Source organism: Ischnura elegans, chromosome 3 (genome assembly GCF_921293095.1).
Source record: "Ischnura elegans chromosome 3, ioIscEleg1.1, whole genome shotgun sequence".
Taxonomy (NCBI): Eukaryota; Metazoa; Arthropoda; class Insecta; order Odonata; family Coenagrionidae; genus Ischnura; species Ischnura elegans.
In genome coordinates, this window is record NC_060248.1 from 105,209,918 (window position 1) to 105,226,571 (window position 16,654).

Consider the following 16,654-nt stretch of genomic DNA (forward strand, 5'->3'; position numbering starts at 1 on the left):
GCGTTACGAAAACGAGGAGCCGTGAGCTGAATAAAAAACTTGCATGATGGATTTAGATCGATGAGGAGCAGCTAAGGAGTCGGTGGGCGGGCGGAGGATCAACCTTACGACTGCCTTTTCTTACACAGCGCCATGACTCATATGTGGTGATCTGGGCGTGTCTTAGGCAACACTTCGTCTCTGTCTTCATCCCTGGATACTTTTGCTTCAGAAGTGCGAGCATGTTAGCCATGTAGACCCAACGACTTTCCTTCGCAGCGCCTTCAATTATTCTACGTTAGAGATGTTTATCGTGATCTTTGAAACGATCAGGTTTTTGAACCGTGGTTTTCGTCTGATTTGTCCGAGTATTTACTGAATATTTTATCGAGGCAGAACTATTTGGGTAGTATTGATCCTTTTCCTTTAGTTCAGAAAGTAAGGGACCATTGCGGATGTCCGTGTGAGTATTTAATATAAATTTTTAGATCACGGATCAAGATCACGGGTTAGCGTGAAGTTTTTGACTACACAGCCTGGTCTTTCTGGGTTGTAAAATGAACGATTTTTTTTAAAAGATTTAAGCCTCGTACTTTTTGATTTTGATTGTACAAACTTTCAGTGTTTTTCTTCGGATTTTCTAACTAACTGTAAATAAGTTTTTAAAGTGAGCGCAGTCATGAATTCCGAAGGATTCCAAGGACGTAGTCTGCACGTGTGTACGTGCCTTGCCAACGATCGTCAACCCGCGGTAAGTGACGGTGATTATCGCCTATGTGTTAATAGAGCTCTCCGGGGAATGCTAACACCGCGAGTGCGAGGGATGTTTGAGGGTGTTGTTGGTGCTTTATGATATTTTATCCCGGTGTAAATCTGTCTGCGTCCCAAATATTATTCGGCGTCTATCAAGATCAGAAGGTGCAATTATTTTTGAGTGAAAATTTGCCATTTGACTTTGGAATAATCGTAGGGACGCAGCTCCTAATAATAATTATAATTGAACTTATGATCCTTAAATTGATTTCCCATTGGTACTCTTGAATCAAAATTCTGTGTTGTCTCGAGCTCGATGACCTTAGGCATGACTTAGCCGGTGATGATGGCATGACATGGTGGTGATGGCATTAGGTATTGACTTAACGAAATGGTATCCAATTCACAGGGTAAAAGTCCACCATTAGCCCTTCTTTGTTTCCTCTACATGCTGCTATTAGATGCATGGGGAACATATATTCATAAAAACAAGTCAAAAGATTTTATGAATGGCATAGGAATTATGTTGCTGGCGTTGTTACCATAGATGGCATTTCTCCTCTGATCAATCCGTATTATTTATAGTTTTCGGTGATTAAACGTGTAGCTTTTATGGTATCGTCAGGGAAAAAATGGCCCTGAAAGACGATAAAGGGATGGCTCTCATTTAACTTATCCCTTACGTGTTTACCATCCCTTTACTTCTCTTTGTCTAAACCGCTGTAGCTTCCGGCTTAGTGTGGGCTCCCTGAAGTTTATTTTTTCAAATGCATTCAGGGACTGCTTCCATGGCGAGGTGGTTGAACATAAATGGAAATGAGGTCATTGAATCGTGCGCCGACTTGGAGAGGGAGAGAGAGAGAGAAATCATTTCAGCTATTTTTAGCGTCGGACATACGGATATATTCTCCCCCTCGACGCACCGTCGAGCGGGCGAGGCTTTTCGGCTCTTGAGTGCGGTGATCGCATGTGTTTTGTTGTTTTATTCGAGCGACAGGAGGTTTGTGTGCGGGCTGGAAGGGTTGAGGGTTGTTTTTTATTCAAGTTGGGGCAAATGGTGAAAGCCCCTCTGGTTTTTAAGATCTCCGCCCTCTGTGAGGTGGAGGAGGAAACTTTGGGAAGGGGAAAGCCCTGAACAAGTTAAAAGTTCAAAACAAGTTAACTGGACGTAACTTGGCCTAACTCACTTTGGAGTTTGGAGACCTTGAGAAGAACTACGTTCGTAACGACTCAAAGCGGCGTAATTGCCTTGGCTTTGGCTTGTCTCGGTGGACGATGAAATCCCTGGTAGAGTAGAAGTTAAATTTTCTATTTATTCATTATTCAGTGCTTCAATTATATTAATTAAATACTCCATTATTCAGGTCTAATCTACAATCTTTAGTCTATGACCAGACTTTGCCAGACTTGTTGTCTCCACAAATGCAGCTAAGTAACAGTAACTGGACAAGAAACTGGCTTTTTTTAGATATTGTGATTCAGTTGAAGAAGCTGAGATAGAGGGAAGTTAGGTTATGTAATTATGGAATAAAGATTTATTATGTCCATTTTTTTTTGTTTCTCAAAGACGGTCGTTTGAACGAAGTTATGCTTAGGTAAATAGTAGCGAAATAGGTGCGCTAGTAGTTGCGTTGTGAGCGGTTTCCGTTGATCACTACGCAACGCTTGGGTGTACCAGCCACGGACGTGACTTGTTTTCACAACTTGATATTAATTTTTTATATATGTATTTCTGTTTCGAAGGGAATTCGTGAGGCGTTAAGTGTTGAAGGTATCGGTTGAGCTTTAGATACGTTAGGCCAATTGAGATTGTCTCTGTGAAAGAGTCTGTCGAGAAGGTAAAGAGTTCTCGGGATCGCCACCGGGTCAGGAACTCCATATCTGCCAACGTTTCGATGTCCGACTCGGTCATCGTCCTCAGGGCTCATTCACAGCCCTGAGGACGATGACCGAGTCGGACATCGAAACGTTGGCAGATATGGAGTTCCTGACCCGGTGGCGATCCCGAGAACTCTTTACCAAGTCCATTCGCCGGGAAAGCACGAAATCTTTCTTCAGTCTGTCGAGAAGTTGGTGTGCGTCTTGGATGTGAAAGCCTTTACGCTCATTACGCAACGCAAGTCGGTAATACACACGGACGTGACTCGTTCTTTGTTCTTCAACCCCCTATAACCGTTGTCCCATCCCATCTCTCTCTTTTGGCTTTTTCTATTTTCTCCTGTAGATGTCGGGAAGGAGGGAGTGGGTCGCAGGGGTGAGACAGGTTATCCGCCGCTAAAAAATGTGCTCCATTCCGGAGATGCAGTCGATTTACTCGAGACGGGAAGGGGGTACGGGGATGGATGAGGGGTTGACACTGCGGCTCTGGTGTCGGGGCAGATCGCTATCCATGCGTGCTTCGACATGTCACTCGTGAGGAGAGTGGGGTGAGGGTGCATGTATCGAAGCCTCCGAGCGCTAGAAAAGTCTTGATGGAAGTTTGGTTCCTGGTGAGATTAAAAAATGCGAGGGATGTGCGCCCTTTCCTTTGCTTTTATCGATTTTCAATCGTGAATGTTGGGGAACGTCAAGAGAATGACCTCAATTTTTTTAAAGTCAGCGGCGATATATTCCGGATTACTTCAACTCAGCTGTTCATATTGATTACACATCACATTTTTGACGGCGGTGCTGGAGGAAGTTAAACTCAATTGTACAAAGACTGTTCTTAAAGTGAAACAAGGTATGAAAGTTATCCAATAACACCGATGTAAAATGTTGTGTCGTTAACTTATATAAGAGACTTAGCCCTGCGGTCAAATTAAGTCATTAATTGAAGAATCACTGAAGGAATCCATTAATGGAGGTATTTCTAATCCTTCTTGGCGGCAGGAATATAAAATCTACGTTGTATTTCAATCAAGATCGCTGGGAAATGTTTTTATTAAAAGTTATTGATTAGGTGGTTTTCCTGTAAACGATATGTAGGAAAGCAATTCATCCTGCTTTCCTCTTATTTAGAATAAATAGATTCTGGATAAGTGCCTTTATATTTTAAAGGCTAGTTTGCTCTTGTTCTTTTTATCGACCCGTGGATGTTTTTCGAGCCTTCAACGCTGTTGGCACGTGTTTGTAACTATCATCATTCTCAGCTGTTCCTTAGATTTTTCTAATTGATTAAATTGACATTTGAAAAATACAATTTCATTTACTTAGGTCTCTTTTTCATCGAATTGCTTAGTTGAAATGTGAAACCTTAAGTTGATCCACATTTGTCTAAAGATCTAAATAGATATATTTATATTTCAACTGCATTTTATAACTTACAGTGATGTATTAACAAAGTCTTTCTATGTCTCTCCACAGGTACGTCAACAAAACGACTTGATGCTTCATTCTTTGACGGATTTGGAGTTAATTATCTTGTATGTAAGTACTCTTGCCTGCGGTCGCTTATTTTATCCAGGATGGACTGATGTCCTTATAGCTGGATCTGGATAAGTCGACCTTCACCAGGCTACTATCTGTATTTTTAAAGTCAAGTTGTCCTAATTGAACCTGACGGAATAAATTGTCTTGGAGTTATTAGAGACCGTCAAAACGGAATTTAACGAAACTAAGAAAAAATAATCATAATTATAATAAAATGTCGCTTAGTGTTTTCTGCTCTGTTGATAAAAGAAAAAAAACGGTGATGTGAAATTAATCCACAATTTTAATCAATTTTCAAGGGTCAACCGCCATTGTCAAAGTGTGAATCACCACTAGATCAGTGTTCTTTTTTCTGTGTATCGGCTTGATATGGTTCAAAAAACGTTTTACTGGAATCCATTATTTTTATTTGTCCCCCATTCAAACTTTTTCTAAATCGTAAGGAATAATTGAAAATGTTGATAAGAATATAATTTTTACTGGAAACGGCGTGAATTCCACATTGAAATTCCGTATTCTCCTCTTTGTATAGGGAACGCCATAAAAACAAACATGACCCTCTTATTTATCTCAAAACGTTTATGAATCGTAAGGAATAATCGAAAATATTGACCAGAAGATTGTCGGGGAAACGGCGTATATTCCTTATTGATAAATCGTTACTTCTCATTTTACGGGAAACACCACGAACACACAGACCTCCGTCAAACCCTCACATTATTTTACAATGTCATTTGTGACTTTTCCGTAAGATTCTCGGGACGAGCAAATAATAAAAAAAATAAAGGGAGTGTGTCATTGTTGTGGAGGGTGTCTCGTGTCGGAGGGGCATTTAATGCGGCCCAGTGTATGGAAGGAGCTTCGGTGGAGAGATTTATGCGGGGGAGGGGTTGGAAGGGAACTCTCTGCAATGAGAGGAGACTTGTTTGAGTGGGACAAGGTGGAACGGTGTGGCTCCCCCCCCCCCTGTCCATTTGTGTGCGCCGCCGCCGACGGGTCGTGTGTGTGTGTGGAGTCGCCGGCGGGCTTGTGAACGGGTTGAGAGGGGGCGGAGTGGGAGGGAGGGACTGGCGGAGACTTGCGTGGGTGGGCGGGCGGTGGTACGGGAACACATGTGGGCAGGTGGTGTGGCAGGAGGGGGAGATGAGGCGTCTCCAGTCGATTCAGGAAAGCCGTCCTTGGGAACTGAGCGGGCTGTACCAGTCGGACCGGTTCTTCCTCCCCATCCCTACCTCTTTCATTTCCCTCCCCTCCCACTCCACGACTCACCCCACTGGAAACACCACCCCATTCCACCCTCCACCCCCCCCCCGCTGTTTCCACACCATAGTTGGGAAAGGGGACCATAAAAGTTTTAACTGGTTAAAGTAAATCTTTTGGGTGAAGCAACAATGTAATGTTTTTTTTCTTGGTAATGTTAAACATCGAAAAATTACATTTAAATTCAATTTTCGGAATTTTTCGGGTGCCGTACAATCTCTCAAGTACTCCACTCACTTATATAATACGTGACTCTATTTTAACAAAAATCTGCCTATTTGAAAGTTTAATATTAACGTAGATGTTACCATGTTACTATTTTGCTTTCATCTTTTCCTGCCGATTGCGGCGCGCTACGTAATTCTTCAGCCTTAGCTTGTCGATTACACCGACGTTTTCTGTCTTGCCAGTCGATGCAATTTAAAATGGAAATCATCTGGAGTCCCAAGAATTCTCGTGTATGAAGCGTACCCCGTTTTTGACTGCGCTAAAGCGGAATTTAAGGTGCGTGCGGTACATAAGAAAATACGTTAAATAGTTTTTTTCTTGATTATGATGTTCTTAAAAGTGTTCTACTGGTTAATATCGGTTCAATATTGATATTGGCTTTAAAACGCTGAGTTGTATTTTGTGTTGAATATTAGCCTTGTAAAGAGTAACGATTAATGCCGTTTCCGTTGATACAAAGATGTCATATTTACTAGATATGGAGAACCCTCATTCCGACCAAATCACGTCACGAACAGTGATTTCAATACAACAGTTTTTACTGCTGATGTCATTTTGACGTTAAGGGTCTACGCATTTTTTAAATATCTATCTATGGCACTTTCGAAAACGGCCCAAATTTATATTAAGCTATATAAATTCAACAGATGCAGGCAAGGTGTCGTGGAAGTTTTTCGTATTAAGAAAGAAATAAATGATCTTTTCCACTGATCATCATAATGCGTACTACGAATTTCAGCTCGCATATCATCCGGTACACAGTCCAATAAAATAGAATTTAAAATTTTTTGTGATAGTTCTTCCCTTAGTTATTCTGTCATTTACTTGGTTACTTATCTCTTGGTTACTAATTTCGCTTTTATCCAAAATGACGTGTCAGTACTTTGCTATGGCTCTGCATCATTTTCGATTATGATTAGTGATTAAAAATAATAATTTACTTTGTGTTTCACTCTCAACTCTTATGCTCCCTTCTCTTCAATTTCTTTCATCCCAAATTGCCTCCGTCCACCTTCCCGCCTTCTCCATCTCAGCGAGAACCCACGTACTCCCGAATCAACCATTCAACCTCACCCTTTTTATTCTTCAATGTGTTTTTGCTCCTACCTTCCGGCCTCGATGTTTTTTCTCTCTCTCTCTTCCTTTTTTATTCTTCACATTTTTTTATCGCCTGAGTCCTTGTCCTGAACTTGACGCCTCTTCGCGCAACCTCCCTCCCCCCTCCTCCCCATGCCCCCTGTCCCCCTCTCCCGAGTCTTTTTTAAGACTACCGATCGAGTCGGAGAACGTGCTGTCTGTGTATGTGAAGGTGAGGAGAGAGTGGGGGGGCGGGCGGACGAGTCGTCTGGCAGTTGGCGTGATAATCCACAGTGCCATTTTTGGTCTCGTTTCGCCTTTTTCCTCCCTCCTCTCCGCTCTCGTTTTATGGTCTTTTGCCTTTTAAATTTATGGAAACATACATTGCCTCTGCCGTTGCTCCGAGATTCACTCTTTTGACTCTCTCTCTCTCTCTCGAGCTCGGGGCTAAGTGAATATATATATCTTCTCGTCGGCTGCGATCACTACGAAGATGCAATTGTCATTGAGATAGTATGTATATAAATAGCCGTCGTCTCAGCAAGTTTGTTCCGTCTTTCACTCGCTCGGTTTCCGTCTCGCAATCTTAGTCTCACAAATGACTCGGTCCTTTTTGTATGCTATTCGTGTATTCATTGATGGTTAAGAATCTCGTGCAAATCTTCTCTAATACGTAGTAACTTCTTGCGTGTCACAATTTCTACAGGTATGTGTCTAATATATTTTTGTGCAAAGTGCCAAGCAGTCAAGCCATTTGGTATTCGCATAAATACATATTCCTAGGGTAGAATTCATGGCATTACGAAAAATTTCTGATGCTAAATTTTCATTTCAGACGTTTTTGATGTCATTTCAAGTATACATCAGTTCTTTCCTTAGAAACTTGATAACTTATATACTTATTTAATGCTCAAAGTTTTTATGGCGGAACATAGATGATTGCCTTTGGCATTAGAGAACAGTAATTTATTAAAAGAGTGTTTGTTTTATTGCTCATGCCTCTTTCGTGCATGAAGAATTCGAGGACATTGTGTTTAAAATTAGATAAGAGTAATTCACATAGCCACGATTTGCTTCTCCAGAACATTTATTGGTATCATCATCGGATATTCATTAGGAGTACGATCTGGCGAGCGTGGCGTGCACATTTACATTAGCGCAGCCACTGAAAGAGCTGCGCAACGTGCCTTGTGTGAGACTAATTTATCAGCAGTCATTTTGCGCTGATTATGTTATTGCAGTGGTATACTCCTCGGGGATTCCGTGGAAAGCGCGTTACGTGTTCCGAAAATGCGAGCAGTGAAAGTTTCATGGCTCCAATTTCGACCGATCTAATGCTCAAAATGTGCGGTCGTGCTCAAAAATCGATTGTAATCGCATATCGCCATCGGGGACTCAGGTTAACAATGGCTCACACGGGGGAGAAATCGTGTTGAGTCACCTTGATGTTGTAAAAACTCAGGCATTGGTATTTGTCGATTTCCTTTTTCAACGCGGGGAGTTACGTACGTGTTTCATGATCTAGCTGGCGGCGGTACCTGCTTCTTGTTTGCCATGGTATGTAGTTCAATTCGCTAAAAAAATAAATCCCACTCACCGTGGTGGAGGTTTGTTTTCTAGGTCGGGAAACTTGCCAATTGATAATTCTTATGTAATGTGTTGTATTGCATGCTGCTATTATAGTACATATTTAATCGCATGATAAGATTACGCCACGATTGTGTGTAATGATAATTAACGAAGATAGGTTTACGCTAAAGGAAAAACGTATGTATTTAACCCTTGCCATTCCAATTGGGACTTAGAAAAAGAATCGTTTATAAAGGGTTTCAAATGCTCCCGGAGAAAAAACGAGTTCAAAGAGTCCCGAGTTCGCTTGCGTTCCCCCGGATTTTAGAGTATCTTGACATTAACTTCTCTGAGCGTGAAGAGGCCTTGGAAGAAATTCAGCGAGACCTTATATCACCAACTAGCAATCCCTGCCAGCCACGTGTCTCTGGCATGATAAGAAATATTTCTAACGAATTTTGAACGTTGAATAACCTCTCTCGGGGAGATAGATGTGAATACCAGGGAGACTTAGGAAGGTTTTGCTGACTACGCTCGCGCTGCTTAGATAGTCGAAAGTCAATATTGACGGGTGTTTTGCCAGCGAGAACACATGGGATCAGAATTTGTAGAAAGAACGCCCTTTGTTTTGTCTTCCTGGTGCGCGTGCGCAGTGTGCCTAGGACGAGATGCCGCGTTTATCTCTCCCCCATCCCCTGGCCCCTACACCACCATCCCAGGATCACAAACCCTACTTTGAGGACCAGGGGGGAATCGGGAAAAATGGGTGGGGGTGGACGTGGGGAAATATTTACTTACCCGTATATCCCTCCTCCTCCTCTGATGCCCCTTTTCCCCGTCTAGCAGCTGTTTTCGTCCTTTTCCCTCGCGTATCCATGGCAGTGCGAGGGCTATTAATATTGCGCGGTCGTTGGCCAGACCCTCCTCTCTGCCACTCCACTTGCTTCTTTCCAGTGCTTCTTCTTCCACTGGTTTTCGCAGCCCCATTTCCAGAAAGGTCCAGAAATTTGCTTGTGTCGGACGAGGGTGTTGAGCATTCCTACCCCTTTAAGTTGATATAAATTGGGCACCCAAGTTAGTTGATGTTGTGTATAAAGCCCATGTTTCGTGTCAGAGTGTTGAAAACCATTCGAGTCACCCACTTCGTAAAAACTTCCTTCGTTGTTGACGTTTCGGAGCTGCAGTAGTTCTTGTTTGGGTCTACTTGTAGTTTGAGTTGAACACCCTGGATGTTGATGGAACTATGCATGCTCCGAAACGTCTACGGTAATTGTAATTTCATTTCGGTGGGATCCCTGATTGTTTTTTGGGTGATATTCCACAGTGGCGTAACGAGGATAATGCCTTGGGGGGGGGGGGGGGATGGGATGGGCTGGAGCAGCGCTTTCTCCCCTCAGGCAAAATCTGATAACATTTTTGAATGCCTGGAAATACATTTTACATCATTTTGGCACTACAAATTGAACTTTAAGCATATGCAGTTATTATATGTCAAAAATAGACGATAATTTTAAATATTTTTTTATTTCTCTAAGGCCTTTGGGGGGGATCTATCACCTCATCCCCCCCCCCAATAGTTACGCCATTGGCGTTCATATTATTTGCCTCATTTGGTGTGCTGTCAGTCGCTTCCTTAGATGCTGATTGTTCGCTGGTAACGGCTTATCGATTTCACCTTGCTATCGCCGAAGATAGAGAAATATAATTTTTTGCCGATCTACACTTTTTGTGTGATTTCTATAGTTACATATTTCATACTGATCGGAGAAATTACTTTCTTTAGGTGACGAAGAAAGCCTGTAATCCAGGGTTCGTTTCACTTTGCAGATAATGATGGAAACAGGTTTATTCCATTGATTCTTCACTGCAAATCATCATAAATAGTCATATCATCAAGCATTCCTATATGCATCCTTCAAAGCCTGTTTGCTCAAATAATGACCATCGGAAACTACTCACCTCGAATAAATTGAATCTCGAGTCAGTCAACTGAGACTCGAATCAGTGGTAGGTTGGTTCTCTTACTCTAGCCAATGAAATATTCCTATGTTTCTGGCATGGTGTTACCTTCTTCTACCTCTTGGGCGTTTCTCAAATGGTGATTGTCGATTCAACTCTCGAGCATTTAAACTATTGCGATTTTTCTTACTCGACCCTGAAAATTTTCGATGATTGTAAGATTCAAATTATGTCAAGTTCGTGTACGAGAATTCTATAGTTACTGAAAGGTTGCCTTGGTGTCAGAAACGTGACTGAAGGATTTTGTGTTCCCGAGGCCGTGTCTTTCCGTTCTTTCAGATTAAAGTTTAGAGTTCTGTAAATTTTCGGATATACCTTTTGTGTCGTAATTGAAAATTTACGCGGATGAATATGCTGAGCTTTCTCTCTGTCTTCATATTCTTCTTAGCCTCCACGTTTTAAAGCATTCCATGAATCGCCTCGTCGGGAACAGAAGAACTCAGGGAAGCGCAGCGGTTGCATGGTGTCGCCTTACCCCAAGGTTGCCACCTCCGCGGTTTTTAACCCCTTCGTGGGAGGGTGGGGGCAGTTCTTTTTCTTTCATGCTTTCTTCCCGACGACGGGCTCATTCTCAATTCGCCAGTCTTGAGTGTTCACGCGAATAATCGAGAGTCCTTTTTTGGCCTGTGTGTGCCTGGTCTTTCGTTCTGAGAAGAGACTGGGTTCGTCAAGTCTCTGGAGAATTATGTGGTAATTTACTGTGGTTATAATAGCCGTGAGCTTCTTCCGATAAGAATGGTCTCTGCTTCAAGGAATAAAATACATGTGTGGGTTTCACGGTTTACGAATTATTGCCTTTAGAATTCTTAGTATTTCTGCCTGAGTGTTGACTCTAACTTATGATTGCTCTCTTTCTGGTCATCATCGCCCTGAATTTCTTGGTATTCCGAACTATTGACCCAAATATTCATCTGCAATCTACCATAATGAAATTTAAACTTGAATAAAATAACTGAACTGACCACGTGTTGGTAAGTTTCATGGATAGGATCGATTTCTTTATACATTTCTTTTTTTCTAATTCGTTGGTATGGGCTTTCACATTTCTGTGCCAGATAACTTGCAGTCGAACACGAATGTACGATTTCATTAATGAAGTCCTAAACGTATCCTTTCAACGCTGAGGTGTCTTGCTCAAGAGATTTCCCAAGAAAGGAGCTCAAATGAATTGAGAATGTCGCGAAATCGGGTAATAACCGGCTGACTTGGCCATTTAGGCGTATAACATTTCTAAATCAGTAAGCATGCAGAGCGTACCATTTGCTGGCTGACTGACTCTTTCATTTTAGTTTGAGTTTTAGTTTATTAGGCGGTTGATTATCCTGTGGGTGCTGTTCACTCGTTTGAAATACATTCTTCAGCTGTTTTTAAAAGTTGAAAATTTGTCAAGCCATCTGCTATTGATAACGCGGCTTCTGTCCTATTTCCTCGTATCTCTTGCGAATTACAACTGCGGCGTTCTTTTTTTTCTTGACCTTTCATCTCCTCCGGCGTAATGCGCTCAGCTCACCACATTGCGCGGTTCTGCTGCATTCAGCGAAATTACGAGCGACTTGCGCTTACGCTAGCGTTAACCTTGTCACCTGTTTCTGTTCGCGGTCGGAGGCATGTGTAAGCTGTCCGCGAAGTTGTCGTTGATGACCCTCGAGGTCACAGCGTGAAATTGGTCACAAATGGAAATGGATTCCATCGGAAATATTTATCTATAATTTTTTTTTGGCACTGCTCGACACAAATTGGGGTGAATTTTATCTTGAACTCGCGAAGCTGTGTAACAATGGTAGCTTTAACATTTCGCAATTACTATCATACATCAGTTTTCTGCGTATCACAGGTATGTTTATTCAGGGTATATTGTGGTGGAATCAGCGAATAGGGTATAAACTGCATGTAATGTCTTTCTAAATTACATTGCTATTACTTGTGAACTAGCTTCAACCAACTAACTTCCAATGGGTGAGGTGATCACATGGTGAAGAGCCCTTGGTCTGAAATGTTAACCTTTGTATGGGAAATAGCCATTTGAATAAGGTTAGTCTAGCATGGCCTTTTTCAGCTCTGATATGCGACCATTACTGTCTTAAGGTTCTGTTTGGCTAAGTTTTGTTAATAAACAATTTTGGAAAACTACTAACCCCATCTCGTGTATGACAGAAAAAATATTACCTTACATACTGGTCTATCGATACCTTTTTAATACGACGTTTCTAAATTATAGCGTCCTCATACAGTTCGAATCAAGTTGGTTGGTATCCCTGGAGAATTATGACTCGTCATATCACAAGGAAGGAGGGAGGCCTGTCAAGAGTGTGAGGAGCGCTGTCAAATTTAATTTCGGGTCAAAGATTACCTACCCCACGGCTCAGCGCAACAAGGCTTTCATCTCAAGTGGGCGAGTGAGACTCCTCGTGATACCGAGTTGTCATTCACTTATCCGCCCTCCCCGCGATTAAATGATTAAAATTCGTCGTTTCATTAAACGCGCACCCTCTCACTTTTTGTATTTTATCTTCCAACTGCGTGACGGGCTTCGTTTATTATCACGTGCCAGTCTTGCGCTTATTTGTGAGCTCAGCGCGGGCTCTTTTTCTCCCTCCTTCTCTCAGTCTTATCCCGTCCGGGGTGGGATGGTGTTGATGATGATGATGATGATGACCCCTCGTGACCTTGTGACCCTTCAAACTTGTTTCTTGAGCACCAATCTGTCGCCGGCCTCGGTGGCGGTGGGGTAAAGTCCTCGCCTGCCAAACCGTAGGTCGTGGGTTCGAATCCCGCCTGGGTAGGTGATCCCTTTCCAGGGCATGGATGTTAGTGTTGTACTTTGTTAATATTGGAAACCCTCGTTGTAAAAGGCCGTTATGTGCTGTTTACGGGGGATATGATAAATAAATAAATAAATAAATAAAATAAATAAAATATCCAGTCAGCGATTTTTATGCATGGCCGGCGAGCGAGGAAGAGTGAGTGGGGTTGTGTGGGGAGAGAGAGAGAGGTCTTCTTTGGACACTTGCCATGCCGGGAAGAGTTGCTGTGGCAACGCCGCGGGCATTATTGCACGCTCCGGTGAGAAGGGAGCTACCGCGCTGTACCCTCCCCCTTCCTCCACCTCCCGCTCTTATTTTTTTTCTTGCTTTTGCTGCTTGCTCCCTTTTCGATCTTCCTCTTTGCTCTCTTTTCGACGTTCTCTTTTTTTTGTTCTCCCTCAACGCTCTCACTCCGTCGTCTTTCTCCCTTTAAATTTTCTTATTTCTAGCGTATTATTGAAAGTGATGTGAATCGCGGACGGAGCGGAGGTTCGATGTAAAAAAAAAAGAATACAGTGCAGCGATCGTTTCTCGCGTATCGAGCGTCTTCGGATGCTTTCATTCCATTCCCACTTTCCTCTTGCTCGGTGGTCTTTCAATCCGCGGGTCGCGAGTTACATGCGGCTCCGTGCCCCTTTGAGCGTGGTTCTTCCTCAAAATACTTCGTTGGGGCGCGTACTTAGTTCTGAGCCCACGAATATTACAGTATTAAATTCTCCATTCGGCTACTAAATGTGCTGTCCCACATCCCATTTTCAAGGCTTTACTGAAGTCGCCACTATGAGCCGCTGACAGTGGAGCAATCTGAATTTCAAGAGGATATAAACTTCAATTAGGCCTTTCCATCGAAGCGAATGCCTGAGATGATGTAATCTGCCTGATTCGTACATTTTCAGTAGCATGGATGTAGCGAGTAGGTACTTGGTGGAGAGGGGATGTTGAAAACAATTGTAGAGGGTAGAAAGTTGGGTAAACGTGGGAGAGGAAGAATGAGAAGTACTTTTAGATAGAATGAAGGGGTTTGGGCCTTATAATGAATTGAAGAGGGAAGTCCATGAAGGGAGGGTGAGATTGCCGGAATATTTCGTTAATACTCCATGCATATCTACCTTAAGTAAGAGGGTAAGTTTTTTGACTCATTCGAAACAATTTTTAAATACTGAATAGGCTAATGAAAATGAAAAAGCAGGAGCAATTTCCACAATTTTACATTTATTAATACTACCGGTTTCGCTTTTCAGCATCATCAGGTGCATCACATGATGATGCTGAAAAGCGAAACCGGTAGTATTAATAAATGTAAAATTGTGGAAATTGCTCCTGCTTTTTCATTTTCATTATGTCACGTTTCCACTCCATCTCGCCTGAAACCTCAGACTATACTGAATAGGCTAGTTGTCTTGGAGTTCAGGTGTTTAGTTCAATACTCCATGATTAATTTGCAGCGATTTATGCAGTTTAAGTCTTTTAAATGATCATATATACTTTGATGAATAAAATCCCTCTAATAGTGTAACTATTTCATTGCAAGTATTGAGAGTAAAGGGATCCCTCCGTGCTCATAGCCTTGCTGTGGACATTTTTGAAAGCTGTTGAAAAAGCGAGCGAGTTGGCAGCACTAATGATGCTCCTGCGGGTTGGATGCTCCTCTATGGATGTCCTTGTAGTAGTCCTCTTGCGGTCGTACCTCGCGGATCAAGCGTCTTCGGATGGTTGCTGCTTTTATTCTATTTCCGCTCTCCTATCTCTCGGTGGTCTGTAATACCGCGGATCGCTCTATACATGAGTCTCTGTGGCCCCATTGAGTTTAGTTCTTCCGCAAAATCCCTCGTGAGTGCGTACATTGCCTTTGAAACTTGGCGATGCATGTTCGAAAGTAGATTTTCTGACCGGGCGTTCATACCTCGAAGAAGTAAAGTAAGACGAGTGTTTTGTAGTTTGACGAGGTTGAGGACGTTGTATGGGAAAGCTATCTTAGCAGTATCCTAATTATGGTAATTACTGTTTAAGTATCAAATAAGTTATGACAGGAAGTTCTTGCATGCAAATCGATTTTAAAAAATCATTTACACGAAATGATGAAGTATAAAATCAACCATGAAAATTTTAATGCATATGGAGAAAAAAGCAATGTATTTTAACGGAGGGTAAGGGTTTTGACACATCCAAGTGAATTTGAAAAATTCTCAATTGGCTAGCTGTCTTGGAGTGTAGTTGTTTAGTCCAAAACTCCATTAGTAAGCAGCGATATATGTAGTTTCATGGGTGACATGTAAGTCTCAAAATTGGTCGTAAAAGAAATTTTAGCCCTTGCATTGGTGACTCTTCTTTCTTGGGAGTTGGTCGACCACTCAAGCTGAAGCTGATGGGTGTGCGTTCTCGCGTCCCGACACGATTTAAATCTATAAAACGTATTATTGGCAACGAAAAAGTCGTGCTGAGGAAATGGGATGGAAATAGTGTCTTTCTCACTTCTCTCTTCACCTCCTACGCTCTAATTTATCCCATCTTTCTCCTTCTCTCCCACCTCGCTTCCAGTTTCTCGGAACGAGGGCAGCGCTACTAGTTTCCTTCCGAGGACAGATTGCCCTCAACGCCGGCCGGTAATTAAGAGGGAGACGATCGTTTTTTATTAATGAGGTTTTAAAAAAAGAAAGCAAGACTGGTAGTTTCACGAGACCTTCAATTTTTCTCATCCTGGCGGTTGCCGTGGGCAGAGGAATATTATAGTGGCTGGTGACCTCGGTGGTTGGCCGCGGTTGCTCTCTCCGTTGTAAATGGGCTATCGTACCTACTTTGTTTTTATGTCCGCGTCGATTTTTCGTGCTCATCAGTTTATGCATCATTTATGAGTCAGTGGCTCCATTTTAGGCGAGGTGTTTCTTCTTTTTACTGTGGGTATAAATTTCGACCGAATGACGTGCGCTTCCTTTACGATAGGCTGGAGCAGAAGAAATCTTTCTGTTCAAAAGTCGGATGGCTATCAGCTCTCTGGAGGAGGCAATTTATTTCATCTTCCTTTCCCGTTACGGGGGTTTTCTCTCGTTCACCGCCTCGCTTGTTTTTCGTGTATTCAATCAATGGGTTTAACTTGGTAGTTTCACGATAGCTTGAACATGCTGAAAGTTACGCCAAAAATTTCATCATTGCGAAAACTTTTTTTTCCTGGCTAAAAGTTTGAAGAACGCGGTTTTTGGCTGAAGGTACCCTACATATTTTCTACTTCATTTCACATTATTTTAAGGCCGTTTTACTCGGGGCACGGAATTGTGCAGGTTGTAATTGCATCAATTTCTCTTTATTATTCGAAAAAAATTTGAACTGGCTATTTTACTATCTTACGTCCGCACATTCTCGCATGTATTCTCCGCTTTACACGGCGCTGTTTTGACTGCGCCTTCATGAACGCGTCAGATTGTGCATTTACGTGCCCCGTGTAAAACGGCCTTCCGAAATTAACATTCAGTCACACCTGAATGTGGAAAGTGATATCATTTTTCAATTATTCACTGTCCAGACAGTCAGGAAATTGATTACGACTCTACGAGTGACGT

At 42.3% G+C, this 16,654-nt stretch overlaps 1 protein-coding gene across 5 annotated transcripts in view; it reads left to right on the plus strand.

Annotated features, from left to right (window-relative positions):
- Window positions 1-16,654, plus strand: part of LOC124156306 (probable JmjC domain-containing histone demethylation protein 2C) — a 622,610-nt gene that overhangs the window by 489,319 nt on the left and 116,637 nt on the right. The window contains exon 2 of one of the 5 annotated variants that reach the window (XM_046530775.1): window positions 4,078-4,140. The exons of the other annotated variants lie outside the window; for them this stretch is intronic. The gene's annotated coding sequence lies outside the window, so the exon portion shown is untranslated. The remainder of the gene's footprint in view (window positions 1-4,077; window positions 4,141-16,654) is intronic. 5 annotated transcript variants of the gene reach the window in all.